This window comes from Myotis myotis, unplaced genomic scaffold (genome assembly GCF_014108235.1).
Source record: "Myotis myotis isolate mMyoMyo1 unplaced genomic scaffold, mMyoMyo1.p scaffold_m19_p_7, whole genome shotgun sequence".
In the NCBI taxonomy this organism is placed as follows: Eukaryota; Metazoa; Chordata; class Mammalia; order Chiroptera; family Vespertilionidae; genus Myotis; species Myotis myotis.
In genome coordinates, this window is record NW_023416379.1 from 16,737,047 (window position 1) to 16,754,137 (window position 17,091).

General features: G+C 41.5%; 1 long non-coding RNA gene across 1 annotated transcript in view; it reads right to left on the minus strand.

Moving 5' to 3' along the window:
- Window positions 1–2,761: 2,761 nt before the first annotated feature.
- Window positions 2,762–17,091, minus strand: part of LOC118660303 — a 198,086-nt gene continuing 183,756 nt past the window's right edge. The window contains exon 4 of the long non-coding RNA XR_004968864.1: window positions 2,762–2,859. This is a non-coding gene — a long non-coding RNA (uncharacterized LOC118660303). The remainder of the gene's footprint in view (window positions 2,860–17,091) is intronic.

A 17,091-nucleotide genomic window follows, 5' to 3' on the forward strand; every position in this document is an offset into this window, starting at 1 on the left:
GTACGTAAGCGCAGTGGCATGCCCATTCGGGACCCTGAACAACCTACTACTGTTAAATTGTTTGGACCTTTCTACTTAATAAATGGATTTTTTTCATATCATAAAATAATGACTGAGGTAAAAGGGGATCATGAAGCAAGCAAGTTTGATAGCCTCCGCCCTGGGTGCTGAATAGAAATACATGTGTGGCTCATCTATGCTCAGATGGGACTCCAGGAGTGTGGTCCTCCTCAGTTCAGGAATGAAGGGAAATCAGGCCCATGTGGGAACCAGGCAAAACAGGGGGGATTGAAAAATAGGCCTCAATGTGGACGTAAGTGAGTAGTCCCTCAAATATGGTTCTCTAATTTTGCTCAAAAATCATAGACAGGGCCCCAGTGCCTCCAGCCGGCAGAGGAGCCATTGCTTCTCTTTGCATCCCTGAAGGCCTCCAGGTAGCACTCCCGGAGCCCCCTGTCAGCTCCCTCTTTATCTTTAATGTGGCTGCATTGTAACATTTTATTGGTTAAAATGAAGCAAATGAGCCCAGAAAGAAGGTCAAATATAGGCAGACGGCCTCGCCGAGGCTATGATGGAGATGAAAGGCTGTGTTCTGATTGTTGGCACGCCAGATCATATCTTTTGCCAAATGATATTTATACAGCTGAGAGGAGTATGTTAGTTTCATGTTCCTTCTGCACAGGAGGCAGAGCCATTTCAAGAGAAGGGTCCGAAATGCAATGCACATGTTTTACAACATCCAAGCGAGCGTCTCATTCTCAGATCCCCGCGCCCCTACACACCACGGCCTTGGCTAGGCTGCAGGCTCCGCTCTGGCCAGAACGCTGATTAAAGTCTCAACTTCAGATGATTATACTCCAGAATCAGACTTGAACCGTGTTGGGGTTTTTTAGCGTGTGAATTCAATTCATTTATGGTTCCTGAGGTTTAAGATTCATCGGAAGGAGCTAGAATTAGAGTGAGGAGACATTTTATCGGACAGTTTTCAACTCAGCCAAATTTTCCAGAAACTGTGGTCCAAAACTGGGACCTCATCTACCCAAAGCAGCAATTAGGTGGCTGAAAGGCAGCCCGCCGAGCCAGCCCTGATTTGCCTAATGGAAATGTGAGTCAGCATTCTCTGGGAAGCAGCAGCCAGGCCTGTGGGCCACGACGCATACAGACTGAGAATGTAAGCCATTGACAAGCAGTTTCCAATCTATGGAAAGCAATAACGTTACAAGCAAGTTGCTCTGTTTGTCCCCACGACTCTGGCAACTCTTAAAGCAGTCATTACAGAGCTCTCTCTGTGTTTTTAAATACTTAATGTGACATCCATTTAAAACGGAGAATACTGCCTGAGACTAGAGCTGCAGAGAAGAAAAGAGGGTAGGGGATGCTGGAAACAGATTTTTGGTCGGCTAGAAAGAAATATGTGCAATCTTATAGTCGCTCCCCATATTCAACTTCTACAGAGCAGTGTGGAGCGGATGATGGCTGGGAACACTGTAGAAGTTCAAGCAAATGCTGGTTTGTGTTTTTTTCCCTTGAGAACCAAACTAGGGGGGTGCCCTTTGGGAGATAAAATGTTCTGCTTATAAGCATGCTTGTCTCTGGGACAGGAAGAACATTGGCGACTCCTGATAATCTATTTCTCAGCTAAGAATGTGACTGGGACAGAATCCTGAACAAAATCAGAACCAAAGCATGTGGATATTCACTTGGCAATCTTTTTGCCAAAACAGATATAAGATTTGTGTTGTGATGTTTGCTGCTTCACAAGTGAGGGTCTTTCTTTACCATGAAACACTGAAAGCAGCCTGACCAAAAGCCATACATTGAAAATGGGTCGTATCCCCAAGACCTTTGAAAGGCCAGAGAGGTCACTCACTTAAACAACTTTGCACTTATTTTAATGCAGGGTCTTTGTGTCAGGCCTTCATTCTCTCTCCTTGGGGATCACCTATTTATTAGGGCAGGTGGCTTAGGGTGGAGAGGATCCTCGAAGAGGATTCATCAAATGGGTGGCGCATCTGGTGCTGTCATTAATCCGGGTGTGGCGGTGGGCAGCTCATTCAACTCTCTAGGACCCAAGTTGCCCATCAGTAATGGGGCAGGGCAGAATAAAAATGCTTTCTAAGAACTTTTACAACTTGAGCAATTTCTGATGTTAAGAATTTAAGAAGCCACTCGACTGCCTTTGTGCTGCTGGACTAGCTTCTTTGCATCTACCCACCCTCTTCTTAGCATTGCCCCCTCAACACACAGCCATCTGTTAGGTTCAATAGATTCTTATTTAAAAACCAAGTCAAACTCTGCCATAAGTAATTTATCTTATTGGCAACTGGACCTAAGAGATTTCTTTGGATTTTTCTGCAAGATCCCAAAATCACCTGTCCCGTTTTGCAAAGTAAACCAAAGATGTCAAATGAGTAAATAAATCAGCTAAATCACTGAAGGAACTGATTATTTGACTGATTTGATTAATCAGTTTAGTGGTTCCCCATACAGTCATCTTGCATCCCACTGGACAGCTTGGGAGAGGAGGCCCTGTAGGGTGGGCTCAGGCATGAATCTCTATTGCACCATTTGGTAGATGTATGGCCTTGTGGGAGTTTCACAGTATCACCTCGCGGCAGTTTCTTCGCATGTAAAATGAAGATGAAGTTGCGTAACGTATAGGGCTGTTTAAATGAAATGATGTGTATCGAGTACCTGGCACGCCACCAATTCATTTCCTTTCTCCCGCTTACCTTCCACCAGGCTAGGAATTCCTTTTACAGCCACCCTGGCAAGTGGGCGTGGGTGGAACTTCTGGGAAAATTTCTCCAGGGGAGGGGAACTCATTACCAGAGAGTAATGCAGACAGCCAGATGAAGCCTAACAAAGAAAAAAGGCAAAGGTCTTCATTGGGGTTCAAAATAGTAATTATAAGAGTTTCAGGATAAAGAATCATAATCATAAAAGAATAAGATTTCATCTTATTTCAACCATGAAATTTTAGAATTGGACGTATATGCTCCTGAAAAGTATTCTTTTCTTTAGTATTTACAAAATCTGTCAACCAATATGCTTCCAGAAACAGAAAACTCACTGCTTTTTAATAAAGCTGTTCCACATTTATTCAACACTAGAGACCCAGTGCATGAAATTCGTGCACTTGGAGGGGACCCTCAGCACAGCCTGTGCCCTCTCGCAGTCCAGGAGCCCTCAGGGAATGTTCAACGGACGACCTAGGCTCCCCACAGGGAGTGGGCCTAAGCCATCAGTTGGACATCCTTAGCACTACCATGGAAGCGGCAGAGGCTCCCGCCACTGCTGCTGCGCTCACCAGCCATGAGCCTGGCTTCTGGCTGAGCAGCGCTCCCATTGTGGGAGTGCACTAACCAGCAGGGGGCAGCTCCTGCATTGAGTGTCTGGCCCTGGTGGTCAGTGAGTGTCACAGCGACTGGTCGTTCAGCTGTTTGGTCGTTCAGCTGTTTGGTCGATTTGCATATTAGCCTCTTATTATATAGGATTAGTATTAACATCTTCTTGCTTATTCCTAATTTCCACTTGATGCCCTAACTCCTCTTTGAAGCAGTTGAGAATGTTTATTCCTTAGCCATATGCAGGTCATCACATACTTGATAAAGAACCCCATAAGTTCAAAAATCTACTTTTGCCAAAATAAAAATTATCTAAATTTTCCCTAGAAGACATTAAAATCTATTCTTCTCTGTGAGAGTGAAGCGTCTATGAATAAATGAGAGGCTATGTGTAAAGGAAGAAAGTGGATGTTTGTTTAAATCAAGTGGTGAGATCCTAGGAAAATTTTAACATATGGTACAGCCTTGCTCATTTTCCTTTAAAGACATTTAGGTTTTTAAAAAAATAAATTTAATATTTTAATCCTCCCTTCATTCACTCATCCAAATCTGACAATGAATTTTCATACATATCTTTAATTTCATGGCACACACATGTGCAAACAAACACATACATTGAATATTAAAAATGGATGGATCTTTTTGCAGGGGACAAAACTCTTGAACTCTTTCAGACCAAAATATTAACCCACTGTGATAATTTCTCTTGCAGCTGACTTTAAGTGGCACTCAACGATCAGTTATACAGAAGGAAAAACAGCATCACTCAGCAAAGCATTGCCAAGTAAGAGCGACCAGTTCCACAAACCGGTGAGTGCTGCAGAATGTCAGAAGACACGTGGCCCAAAACCTAAAGTCCAAATGCACTGCCTTAACATATTAAGTGACAGTGGCATGATCAGCGAGGAGGGAGAGAACAGAGGTTCCCAACAGCCCCTCAGCAGGAAATCTGAATGTGGGTGGGCACACAATCTCCCTGTCAAGTCAGGAGGCTTTTGTGGCTCTAAACCTTGTTTCCTGCCTGGCAATTTTCCATAAAACAAGGCAGCAAATTTCCTTAGCCTTCAGATTCCTCAGACACCCTGGGTAGACAGCCCTTGTGGTGTGAGGAGCAGTGATGCCCCTGGTCTAAGCAGGGAAGCTCTGTGCCCCTCAGTGTTCCCACCACTTCAACCGCAGGGGCTGGTCCTCTTTCCCTGCAGGTCTCTTCATCTGTGCAGAAACGCCCCCCTTAGAGTGTTTACTCTGTGTCTCTACCACTTTGTGGCTATATTTTCTAATGCTCAAACATTTTGCTTTAAAAAAAAATACAGATTTAAATATAGAGTAGACATTTCACTTCAAGGAAATCTAAAAAAATCAGTGTAACCTGCCTCTTGGAATCCATGGTCCTTGATGCTGATGCTGATGCAGTGGACTTTCTCCTTTTTGCCTTATGATCCATCAAGGGATCTGACTAAAGGGCTTTCTAAGAGAGAAAAGCAAATATATGCCAGCTAAGGAAAACCACCTAAGGTTGCAAATTGTAATCAAGAAATATAATCTTTTCCCTCCCCCTTTTTTTCCCACCCACAGACTACAATAAACTTTCAAAGTCTCCTGCTGAACACAATGTTTGGAATCTCAGCCAAAAGAGAAAGTATACTTCTTTAAGTCCTAAAAATAACAATTTAAAATATCCAACTAATTCAACAAATAGTTATTGAGCATCTTTTCTGTACCAAGTATTGTTCTCAGTGCTGCGGATACAGCAGTAAACAGAAGATAAAAATCTGAGGTAGCAAGTACTGAGGAGGAAGGAGAAGAGGGTTATGAAGTGCCAATGGAGAGGAAAATTTAGGTAGAGACAGGCTGCATTGAGAAGATAGCTTTGGAGGAAAGATCTGAAGGAAGTGAGGAATCTACCCAAGTAGGGAAGAAAATGTGAAGTACTGGGAATAGCAAATGCAAAGGGTTTGAGATAACAGTGAGCCTGAAAGTCCAAGGAACTGGTGTGGCTGCAGTGGAGTGAGCCAGGAAGATGGAGAGAGATGAGGTCCGAGGGGCCAGATAATGTGACGCTTGGGGCTCAGAGGAAGGATTTTGGCTTAGATGTCAAGCCTTTGGATGGTTTTCAGTAGAGGAGCAAAAGGTGCTGACATCTTTTAACAGACTTGCTGTGACTACTAGGTTGAAAATATCCTGAAGCTGGGCAATTACAGAACTCCAGGTAGAAACAACTGGAATGATCCAGTAGAGATGCGGTGAAACTGGGAGGGTAGTGGGAAGGGGTTGAATCCTGAAGAGGAGACGCGAAGGTGATATCAAAAATGTTGGCCTGCCCTGGCCGGTTTGGCTCAGTGGATAGGGCATCGGCCTGCGGACTGAAGGGTCCCAGGTTCGATTCCGGTCAGGGGCATGTACCTTGGTTGCGGGCATATCCCCAGTAGGGAGTGTGCAGGAGGCAGCTGATCGATGTTTCTCTCTCATCGATGTTTCTAACTCTCTATCCCTCTCCCTTCCTCTCTGTAAAAAATCAGTAAAATATTTTTTTTTTTTTAAAAAGAAAGAAACCAATACATTTAAAAAAAACATGTTGGCCTGAGTAATTGAAAGACTAGGGTTGCTATTAGCTGGGACAGGGAAAGGAGCCGGAGTTTTGAAGCTAAAAGATACCAGGAGTTCAGTTTTAAACATAGTAAGGGTCAAAATCCACTAAATCTATACCTTTCCCCCTGTTCTCTGCCATATAAAAGAACCCCCTTTCTTAACACACACACACACACACACACACACACACACACACACACACACGTGCTGTGCTGCTTTCTACCATCCAGGCTCAAGCCTTGGGAGTCCTTTGATTCCTGCAGGGACTACCCCCTTGCTGACAGACTCAGTGCCAGGAGGTCTAGTTGTAATGGTTGCATTGCCTTTGAACACGGAGGTTTCTAAGGCTTGAGGACAAGTAGGCTAGAATTTGTTTACCACTCAGCAGCAACTTCTTCTAGTTGCTTTTAAAAATTATTATTATTATTACTAGTGGATCAACGATGAGGGTGGCAAACCACAGAAAGCCAAAACGAACCCTAAAGAGAATAATAAATGTCTGACCCTCAAGTCTGGACCATTTGTGATTCTCCGAAACCTACAGCAGTATTACACATGGAAGGGATGAAGACAGTGTACGCAACCAGTACTGATAATATTTAAGGGCAGGGAATCATCAGCTATTATTGTAAGAGAACATCGTTTATAATCCAGTTCCTTCTTTACTCGCCTAATCAATCATTCAGTCAACACACACTTTTTGAGAACTTACTAAGTGGCTGGCACTGGGAGACAGAAATGAATCCCATGGTCAGATCTTTCTTTCTTTCAAAGAGCTCAAGCCAGTTGGGGAAATAGGATGCAAATGGACGATATAATGTGTAGTCAGAAGGATGTGGAACTATGATGGTGATAGAAGGCCAAGAAGGACAGTTCTGCCTGGGCTGAGAGAGGAAGTGATGCTTGAACCTGGTTGGAAAGGAAGAGGAGAAGTACCTAAGGCTGGCGGAGGGGAGGGGAAGCAGGAGAGAGAGCATTTCTCTTGGAGGGAATGCCTTGAACAGGAATGAAGCTGTGAGCACATCCATAAGCCTACAAACTAGTCCACAGGAATGGGGCCCAGGGGCAATAGGAAAAAGGGTGAAAGACAAGGCTGGCTCTCAAAGGGCCTGATTTGAAGGGTGCCTGGATTTACCCTATGTGCAAAGGAGGGGCCATTAAGAAGGGAAAGGCTTATTTCACTTAGCCAGTCAGAGAAAGACAAATACCATATGATCTCACTAATATGTGGAATCTAATGAACAAAATCAACTGATTAACAAAAATAGAACCAGAGGAATTGATACATGGAACAGAATGACAAATGTCAGAGGGGAGGCAGATGGGGGGACCAGATAAAGGAAGGTGAAGAGATTAGCTAAAGAACATATAGGCATAACCCATGGACACAGATGACAGTGTGGAAAGGGTCGAGTGAGGGGGAGGGGAAGAGGGCTAGGTGGAAGTGGACAAAGGGTGGGGAGGAAGGGGGACATGTGTAATAGTGTCAACAATAAGAAATTAAAGTTAAAAAATGAAAGAAGAGAATGGCATGATTAGATTTGCTTTGTAGAGAAATGACTCTGGGGAAGGGACAAGAAATTGCACAGGATGCCTGAATATGTACAAGATCTTTAGGCCTGTAGGAATGATTACACAGATCCTAAAATGAAACAATTTCAAAGGGTTTTCTGTTTTTTTGTTTTGTCTAGTACACTGCAGGTTAGTTCAGATAGTTCTCCACATGGACCCTTACAGGGTTGCATTTGCCTAATAGTACTTGTCTGTTTTCACTGTCACGGAGCCAAACTGGAATGATTTTACTTATATCCTAAGTAAAATAAACATGAAAGACAAAAAAATTTTTTGAAAGTCCAGTCAATCAGAATGCTTCTTTGATTCTAAAGCTATTCAATATAACTCATCTACTTCATTGCCTAAATTGATTTCAAGGAATTTATGTTTAGAAAAGGTTTCTATTATTAACGAAAACAAAAATAAAGGGAAATTCAAGTTCTCAGTATCACATATATATTAGTATATGAGGCATAGAAAAGCCATTAAGAGGTCTTTGTGTTAGAGTAACTGGTTTGGAAAATACATGGTAAACGTATAACACAGCATTTTAAAGAAATAAAAACAAAACTTCTTATCCTAAAGGTCACTGGAAGATTTTAAATATGTCAGAAACTTTGCTAAAAATAGTAATAAACTTTCAGGAATTGTTCCAGAGTAGAGGTAAGCAAATGAGCAAAGCTGTTTGGTTGCACAAGACCTTCAGAGTCCCTGAATGAATGATATTTCCACAAACTCAGCACCCTGCCTGCAAAGGCACCAGGGTGCTCGGCTCTGCGCTCAGTGGCTCCCACCACCCACCAGTGGTGGGATTCAGATCATTGGGAGAAAGCTGCTCGTCTGGACAAGTGAGAAACTAATCTGGTCATCAGGCATCATTTCTCTTTTATCGATTATCACTGAAGCCAACTGTTCTCCCAATTATTATAACCCAAGCCCTTTAAAACAAGATTTCTAACCTCTTACCAAGATGGAAATGCCTATAAAATCCTCAGGCATCTCAGACTGTTTTCACAGCTTTCCATTAAAAAACAAAAACATAACAACAGAAAACAAAAACAAACAAACAAGAAAAACCCCAGCAACTCTTATGACAAAAGACCCTGCAGCATCGCACTATGGTTTCTTCTCTGATAAAATGCTCATTTGCTTTTCTACACTGCTGGCCTGAGAATGAACCCTGAGCCAATGAGGTTCCTACAGAGTGCCATCATTCCTTCTCTGGTAGGAATTCTAAGACAGCTTGCGGCCTAACTGGAAATGGTGAGGAAAAAGGGACTCCAGGCAGGCAGGCAGGCAGGCAGGCCTTGATTCTGCACATCACTGGAGACTGTGACGTGCCATCAAATCTGCTACTTCCTGCCTCTACAATTCTCTGCTCACAGGGCAGATTTTGGAGACGTGGTGCTGAGGACACAGCAGAGAAAAAGTTCTCTTATTCTTAGTCCACCTTCTTCACATGAATTTAAATCCCTTAAAAAGAATGTATCAAGCATTCAGACCCAGCACTGAAGAGCTATGAAGAGTTTGCTGAGTCAATTACAAATGTAATCAAGATTATAGGAAGTAAGAAACTAAGGGCTTTTGAAGCACTTTTTCAAACATCACGTAAAAATATTAATATTGGCTAGAAGTTCTTGAATGCTAATCATTTGCACAACACATATTATGTTAAGTGCTTTACTTGTAGATTCTCACCGAATACCCAGTACTGATTTGGGAAAAGGCAAGCACAGTCGAAGAGGTGAAGGACTTGTCCAGGAACATAAAGTTTTTACATGGCAAAATTAAAATGCAAATGTAGGTCTTTCTGAGCTCAATATAATACATGGTCTCCTGACTCTTATGCTAATATTACAGATCTCCTTGGACAAATATTGTTAATACTTTGTAAATGATTCATGTCACTATATGGTCCTGAAAGTAATACAACTGTTTTCCTTTTTAAATGAATATAATCTGGAATTTTCACCACTTCGAACTATTCTATTTAATTATTTAAAATTTGTATGACTCTACCATAAAATTCACATGTACTAGCCAAAACCCAGAAAGAAAAATAAGTAAATTCCATAAAGACAGTCCAAAATTAGTATTATCTTGTTTTTCTTTAAATTGTATTCCATTGGTTCAATAGCCAGATAGGATTCAGTTGCCCAAATACACAGAGTGCAGCTCAAAATGTTTTAAAATGAATTAAAGTAGACAGGGTTCCTGCTCCCTAGAAGTTTAAAATCTAAAATATGGGCCCATAACAATGCGTGGAACATAACCACATACCCTACCGCATAAGAAGAAAGTGCAGGGGATAATAAATATGCCAGCAAGCACACAAATGATCACTAAGTTTAACATCTCTGAGTTTAACACTGTCAGGGGCATTGTACCAAAAAACAACAATTATCAGTGAAAATGGGGAGGAATTTAAGAAGAAATGAAAGTGAGGAAAGGACTTTTCCCAGTGGAAAGCCTGTTGGATGAAGCCTGGGAATGGCTTAGATGAAAGAGTGGAGCCTGTTTGGTAGAACAAGATGAAGCGAATGCCGAGGAGATAGGCTTGGGCAGAGTAAAGAGAGTATGAAGAAGGGAAAGAGATTCATTACAGACCCCAGGGATCAGATAAAGAGCCCATAGAAGGGCCTGAGCAGCCTGGCCTACATAGAGGGATCACAAATGAAAGCACAATAGATTTCAAAAGGGTAAGATAACCTGGTGCGGGTGGCGAAGGCGGTGGCCTCACTCCATCACCTGAATCACAGGGTCTAAGGTGGAGTAAAGTGGGCCACGGGGAAGGAAGTGGCCACGGTCAAGTCTGCAAGCTGGTTGTTCAGGAAGCAAATCCCTTTATCCACAGAATGACACTTCCTCAGATGAAAGGGCCAGAATTCAAATCTATACTAAGACCCCTTTCCCATTCATTGCAGGTTTTCAGGCAGTAACTCTTAACATAGAGTAGGGGGAAAGTAGGGAGATGGAGGGCAGTGCGGTTAGGGAGAAAGGATGGCCACCTTTATTTGTTTTATGTTTTAAAACATATTTTTATGATTTCAGAGAGAAAGGGAGAGGGAGAGAGAGAGATGGAAGCATCAATGATGAGAGAGAATTATTGATCAGCTGCCTCCTGCATGCCCCACACTGGGGATCGAGCCCACAACCTGGTGATGTGCCCTGACCAGGAATCAACCTATGACCTCCTGGTTCATAGGGCAACACTCAACCACTGAGACATGCCGACTGGGCAGGATGGCCACCTTTAATAGTAATAAGGTTTAGTGGTAGAAACTGGCATAAAATATACTTACTACTATATTTTAGTTTCTTCGCCATGTTCCTTGGTAATATTCTATGCCCATTCTGAATAGTGAAAACTCTCCAAAACATAACTATTAACAAACTCTATTTCTTCTCCATAAACGCTCATCGGTTCAGTCTGCACTGCATTTGCATTTGTTTACATATTACTTGGTAGAGAGTTTCAATGCCATCTGCAGTGGTTAGGAGGCAGTAAGATGTGGGGCCAGATTCAGTTCAAATGCCAGTCCTGCTGCTTACTAGCTCAGATAGTGGGAAGGTGCTTAATGTCTGTAAGTCTCAACTTCCTCAACTGTGAAAGGGGATAATGACAATATCTACCTAGATGGTTGTTTCAAGGGTTAAATAAAACAACGCACGTAGAGCACTAAATATAGTGCCGGCAAACAGCAAATACTCAAAGAATATTATAGATGGTAGTTATTTTTCTAGATGCTTTCTCTCCAGATGAATTTCAAGCTTCTTAAAAGTAAGTTCAAACTTTATACTACATCACATACCCCAAGAAAATACTCAGACCTGTCCTCTACAAACAGTGGGTGTTTGAGAAATAAAAAAAATATTGTGATATTTTAACTTAGTTTAAATATAATTAAGTTTGTATGTCTCAATATCCAGGAAAAAATGAATAGTTCTGTCCATCATTCATACACCAACAAATGCCCAGTTACATTTCTGACTGAATGGATTATTGGCTTCTTTAAGAGATTTCAGAACCACTATAGATCTCTGGGGGGGCTTGTCGAGGTGTGGTGATGTTTGATATTCAGTTATGTATCTCTAATGATTTTTCCTTTCTCTTCTATTTCACTGTAGCAATGGTCTATTTTAGATAGCCTTTCATCTGACCATAGGACCTGCTATTAAATGCAAGCATTTTCATCTCAATCAACTCCATTTTTAATGACAGTGTCCTATTTTGAATATACACCATTGGAATCTCACTCTTGGCGCCTAATGAATCCTTCTCTGTGGCCCGCCTGGGACTCTATTAAATCTTTGTGAGCCTGACCACAATGGTTTGGTTCAGTGTCCCTCCACCATCGAATACATTAAAGCCAAAACAAAACACTGTCATACATGGAAGAGTTCATAAAATCCAGCCTGTGAAAGACAGTCAGCAATCTGTCCAAGTCACGTCCTGCACTTTTTGTTTTACAGACTTTCCCAGAATATTGGCTCAATGTTAACAGAGAAACTGCACATAACATTCAAAAAGAAAGGGGTCAGTTAGTCTATGGGAGACCAGAACCTAGAATGCTGCCCACACCTTTATGAAACACTAAGTTTGCTAAATCTGCTATTGTCAGCTGGGATCACATGGCTGATAAAAATCGCAGGGCTCCGGAGTATACATACTCAGCCCTGTGGGGTTATTGCCAAATAAGCCCATAAAGGTACTTGCATTTTGCATGAACTGCAAATGCAAAGGCACCAAAAAGCAGTCATTTGCAAACACCTATTCTTTTTCCTTCTAGGCCGTGCATTTTTTAAAAAAACTAAAATGAATTTGAAATTCTATGCACAAATAGTTATCCTCACGAGCCTGCTTTTGTCTTCAGAATTATCATTTCATAGTTTTATTCAGTGTTATTAATATTTTTCAAAGCAAAATCATATAGCTTTAGAACTTAAAAAAAAGGTTATTAAATAAAGTAAGTGGATACTCAGAGAATTTTAAATGATCTGCTCCAAGTTTCAAAGCCAATGAGAGGTAGACTGAGACTGGGATCCTGTTCTCCCACTTGGAAATGCAGTGTTTACACCCTGCCAAGCAGCCCAACTCCTACTAGCAGAGTGTAGAGTCTGCGCGCTCGTGCACCTCGGGGAAGCTTGTGCAGGAGCCACGGGAGCCACTCGGGAGTCTGTGGCTGGCAGGCAGAGCACATCCACGAGAGTCCACCTCTGCTCTCAGGCGGCCAGGGATTTAGGAGCAGCCTTCCCTCTTCAGCTCCCTCCCCATCCTCGTCCCTCCCACATCTCTGACCAGATTGTCTGGACTTCCCATCCTGCTTTATGTTGAACTTAAACAGACTGCTCTGCTTGACTTCAGAAAAATGTCCTAATTGCTGGCCTACAGGGATTGTATTGAGCCATTTTCATTTAATGCAAAGGCTGTGTTCACATTGTGATCCCGGGCATTATGCGAAAGCCTTTACTAATGACTCCATGGTGCCAGAAAATGACAGGCGTTCGCTTCCCAAAAGCAAAGAGTGCAAACCAAGAACCTTAATATAGAGGTGGATATAAAATTATAATAGCCAAGTGGCAAGGCCCTGGTGCATTTAATCACAAGAGGATAAAAGAGCTTTCAGGGCTGCCCTAATTGTTTTTAAATTTTTATTTATGGTCATATGAAGCAGTTCTCTGAGAGCTCGAGCCATTTAAATTATGGTGATTTTTTTCCTGAAGGCTTTTAACTGTGAGGAAATTGGTAATTAGTCCCTTTTCTGAGGAGACATAGGTGTCTCCTTAACAGACAGTGTTCCTCCAAACTCGCTGAGTGGATGAGTTATCAGCGGTTCACAACCTTTAAAGTGTGCTTCAGAAGCTCCCGAGGAATTTAATAGATGCAGACTCCTGGGCCCCACACTAGCATTTCTACTCAGTAGGTCTGGGCAGGGCCCGATCATCTGCATTTCCTACACATTCCCAGGTGCTGCTGCTGGTTGGGGACCACACTTTGAGAACCACTAGGATAGGATAGGATAGGATAGGATAGGATAGGATAGGATAGGATAGGATAGGATAGGATAGGATAGGATAGGATAGGATAGGATACACTTTGATCTAAATGCACCAGGTCCTCTGTCATGGTTGGGTAGCATTTAGAAAAATGTGGGCCCTCCAAGAAGCACCTGAATCCTTTCCTCCCAGCAAGAAGGGAGCACGCTTATCCTCACACGAGGCTCTCCCAGCTGTCCATAGATTAGATGATGCTGAAGTTGAAAAAACTATTGAATGTTTGTTATCAGTTGTTACCAAGGAGCAAGATCTAAAACATACATAGGGTTGTGCCAAGTGATTCCATGATGATGCAAATACAGCAACATTTCCCCTGGATCACTCAGGAAAATTTGAAGAGAATTACATTTAATTTTCAAGCAGTCCAGGAATGTTTTTCTCTGATAGGTTCACACCTCAGTGAGTTTCATTTTAGAATGAGAAAGGAATAGCCACCTGTAACTTCAGCAATGAAGTTGCAATAAAAGATGTTTTCTTTATGCTTGTACACTCACATCTCTTGATTTGATTTCAGCCTATTGTTCTTTATCAATAGATTATGATTCTTTCCAAAAGAATTTTATTATTTGCAATACTGTATATCACACCGTAAGATGCTGTCTCAGCATCATTTCTTTTGTAGTTGTTAATTCTCAGTAATTAATTTATTATTTGTACTACAATTTATTAAACTTTTATTTTGAAATAATTTTAAACATACAAAAAATTGTTGCAAGAATGGTATAAAGAATCCCTATAACCTAGGCAGGTTAGCTAATTGTTCACCTTTTAACCATTCTCTCTCATACATTTGCAATTTAAAGAATTTGACTAGTTTTTTCATTTTAAATTCATTTTAATTTTTTCTAATCCTTGTAGCTTAGTATAATACACAAATGTTTGTAGCCATGTTTTTTGTCCAATAATGAGATAGATCATCATTATATATTTTTATTATTAGGAATAATGACAATAAGATCAGTCTGAGGAAATGGCAGCTGCCTATGAGGGTAGTCATTGAACAATTTCTACATTCCCTAACTAGCCAGAGAGCTGAATCTGTTTTTTGTTTGTTTGTTTTGTTTTTTTGAGGTACCTTACAATGTCTGGCTTTTAGAAAGACATGAATGTAAAACAAACAACAAACAAACAAATAAATAAATAAAATGGGCATTTGTTTTCTGATAAGGTACCACAAATATACTAACTTTGTCAAAGTAAACCTATGGAAGTCTCCTTTTTTTTATTACAAGACAGTTGCAAACATATTGAATCAGAGAACCTTCACATCGCACCATTTTATAGTTTGTATCTTATCAATCTTGTCCTTTCCAGGCAATTTTTCCAGCAGCAAAATCTCCCTAATCCCTTGGAATGCTTCTGTCCACCTGCAAAGCCCAAAGGGCAATGCTGAGCATCTTAATAAACATGTGACTTCTCCTGAGGTTTTGAACGGTCACCAGCACCGAGGAACAAGGGGACCAGGGCTGGGGCTGGGACGCCACAGGAAGAGTACAACATCTGGCAGGAACATCTGCCCCTTACTCTTAGACAGCTGTGTAACCTTAGTTGTCCCTGAAATGTTAGCAAAAGGTAGGCTTGGGAGAAGGGATGACACCAAAGCTGTGTGGGAAGGAAGGAAAGCCATTTGCAAAGGCAGGATTGTTTGGCCGGAGGAACGCCAATTGAGAAATAAATGGTGTCCGCATGTGTTCAACTGAATGCAGGGAATTTAATCCTGAGACATCTTGAGCTGGAGCTCACGCTCCTGTTTCCTGTTGGGTTTGGCAGGGCCTGTTCTATTATTGAGAGGTGCCCTGAGAAGGGAGGTGCTTCGGGCATGGGGGGCACTTTGCCCTTACTTTCTGAAGTTGCCATTGCACGAGAGAGGCCAGACCCACAGTTTCAAAAGCCAGTCAGTCACCGATGCATCCTCTGAGGCAGGCTTGTCCCTTTTCCTTTCTTTTCTTTTGTTTTTAACATTTGCTTTAAAGACGCTATACTGTGCAATGGTATTAACCCCAGTTATGCATTAAAATCACTCTTCGGTATTGTTGAACATTCTTAACCACATGAACTTATTATTTTTTTAAAAAGTTACTCCATGGCCCAGACATTTTGAATGAATTGGTCTGGAATGAAGCCTGAGCACAGTATTTCTAATCTCCCTAGTTGGTCCCAATGTTCACCCTAGTGTGATTCTCAACCTGGGGGACCCAGGAACCCTCAGAAACAACTCTGAACAAGGACAGACACATATTTTATGCACGATTAATTTCCTTGGGGCTAACGTCGAGTCTCTTTGCTCTTGGCTGAACTAAATGCACACCTTGTGGTAACACCTTGCCATTTTCTGGTGAGAAAATGAACAACAGTTTCTAAAATAAAATTCAAATAGAAAATTATTAGTTTAGAAGTATAGTTTTTAAGTAAATAAAATAAAAACCTAGTCGCTCAGAGGAGAAAATTAATAAAAGGACGTTTTCAGGTGAAAAGGTTGGGAAGCAATCTGATAAGATTATCTTTTAAATTGGTATAAAACTAGCCTTGGAACACACAATGAATAAATGAAAGGCAAACTAGAAAGGCGCTGGCAGCAGGGGAAGCCAGCTAGGGAGTTTTATATTTGTCCCAGATAATGTACACGTAGCCATGCAAAGGATGAAGTGGGTGATCTTTGTCTCTGAGCTCCCTGCCATTCTCTTGCTGTAGGCATCTCCCCATCACCCCATCTTGCTTCTATCAATCCCATTAGGACCAGACCCTTCAAGACCTGTCTGAGAAAAATCACAGAGGGAAGTACTAGAGATTACTTCTATTGTCTACCAAGTTGGTCTCTTGCTATCATCCGGAAATGTTTAACATAAGTGAATCTTTAATTAACTTCAAAAAGGGCCTGTGCTGGGGCTAAGGTATGTAAACATGGCAGGACAAAAGTCACTAATGTTTGGCAAGGGGAGTTTTCAAAACATCAATTAGGAAGAGTTGGTATGCCCGATGAACACCCACCTTGACAGTAGGAAAGAAATTAGTGCTAATTATGAGTATCCCTCTTACTTCACCAAGCATTTGTTCATGATTATACACTCGGGAGGTGAAATCAAGCACATTTTTGTTTTTGCTATATTTTATTTCTTCATAAATTCAATAGGTGTTTAAAGGGAAGATATCATGTGTCAGACACTGCTCCAGGCATTAGAAATAGAGAAGTGAGCAAAATAAAACTTCTTATTCCCATGAAGCGTGGGTCCTAAAGGGACTGCAGAGTTTGACAGTGACTGCTAGTCAGGAGGAGTGTGTGACAAAGCAGCTTGCACCTGAAGCTCTGCATTAAAATATTTGTAGTTCACATTTCTAAAAAAGATGCCTCCTGTGGATGCAGAAAACTAAGCTATTCCTCGCAACCCTTCACAAGAATATTTTGAATTCACAGCTTCCCATTATATGAATTAAATCAAAACCTAACTAAAAGAGGGAGACATAATTTTATGTTCTTATGTTCCCATCCCGGACAGCTTACAATTCGGCATTTACTGGCCAGGAGCTTGGGTCATCCAAGTAGAGC